Source organism: Chiloscyllium punctatum, chromosome 47, assembly GCF_047496795.1.
Source record: "Chiloscyllium punctatum isolate Juve2018m chromosome 47, sChiPun1.3, whole genome shotgun sequence".
NCBI classification, from domain to species: domain Eukaryota; kingdom Metazoa; phylum Chordata; class Chondrichthyes; order Orectolobiformes; family Hemiscylliidae; genus Chiloscyllium; species Chiloscyllium punctatum.
The window spans coordinates 47,673,131-47,674,434 of NC_092785.1; the positions used below are offsets into that span (position 1 = coordinate 47,673,131).

A 1,304-nucleotide genomic window follows, 5' to 3' on the forward strand; every position below is an offset into this window, starting at 1 on the left:
TTAAATTATTTTTCATGTTTATGTTGCATGAATCTGCGGTCATTGATCCACAGTTTAGTTCAACTCCCTAAAGGTAACATGCTGATTTCTCCAGTTGTTCATAGTTCAATGTGATGCATCCAGTGTGTGCATAACGAGAGGGAGCTTGCTTCCCACATCTTGTGTTTATCTGTGCCTTCTGTCCAGCATTCATCAATGGCGAGAGCAAGGGGCGAGGGCGAGACCAATGTGTCAGCCTTTCCGTGGCCATGCACGGCACCAACATTGGCAATTCTCCACTGTGCATTTACAGCCAGTCCTCAGTGCCCCTACACCCACGCCCTGCCCCTTTGAAGTATCGCCATCATTTTGTGCTGTCTCGCTGTGCTCTTCTCACCAGGATGAATTACTTCTTCTCAACCTCCTCCAGATTTCATCTGACAAAACGTTCATTAAGAATTCCTTTGCATAAACATGCACTTCGCAGCTCTCGTTATTTGATTTTCCTGGATGTCTTTCATACGAAAAAACGTTCACAGCAACTTGATTTGCAAAAGGAAACCGCGCTCCCTTTCATTATCCCAATGCAACCTACATTTCAATACAGTTTAGTCAACAGGCTCAAACCATTCTTTGAAATTTTGTAATAGCGGAAATGGATGTAAACTGACTCTTAGCGTTCCAGTTTCAATACGACAGCTGTGATCATCTGAAAACAGCCCCACGAAAATGCCATTGATGACAGCGACGAGAGTGGGATTCGAACCCACGCGTGCAGAGCACAACAGATTAGCAATCCTTCGCCATAACCTCTCGGCCACCTCGTCACAGACCGTGGCGCAGCTATGACCTTATGAATAATTGAATTGGGTAAATTATGCAGAGCAGCAGATATTTCTCCCTGGTGTTGGTAAAATGATAAATAACATAGTACGGTTCCAAGACTATGGTCTGACCCCTGGGTTGTGGGGCAAGTGCACTCCCACTGTCACACAATGCACACAGTGATCTGAACAAAAATGAGGAAATGAATATGTAACAAGGTCTGTTGAATACTGAGAATATTTGAAGTCAACGGAATGAAGACCCCAGACAGCAGGAGGTGTTCTTTCAATAAAGAGTTGAATAGAGCTCTTAAGGATAGTGGAATCAAGGGTTATCGGGATAAGGCAGGAACAGGATACAGATTGAGGATTTTCAGGCCATGATCATAATGAATAGTGGTGTTGGCTCGAAGGGCAGAATGGCCTACTCCTGCATCCTGCTGTATATTGTCTATTAAATTGCCTGTGAGGAATTGTTTTCCAGACTGGAGGAGAGTGCAT

The 1,304-nt window shown here is 44.3% G+C and overlaps 1 non-coding gene across 1 annotated transcript; it reads right to left on the minus strand.

The window, feature by feature from the left end:
• Nucleotides 1-724: 724 nt before the first annotated feature.
• On the minus strand, nt 725-806 carry trnas-gcu (transfer RNA serine (anticodon GCU)). The gene has a single exon. It is a non-coding gene; the product is annotated as a tRNA-Ser (tRNA).
• Between the last annotated feature and the right edge of the window lie 498 nt (nt 807-1,304).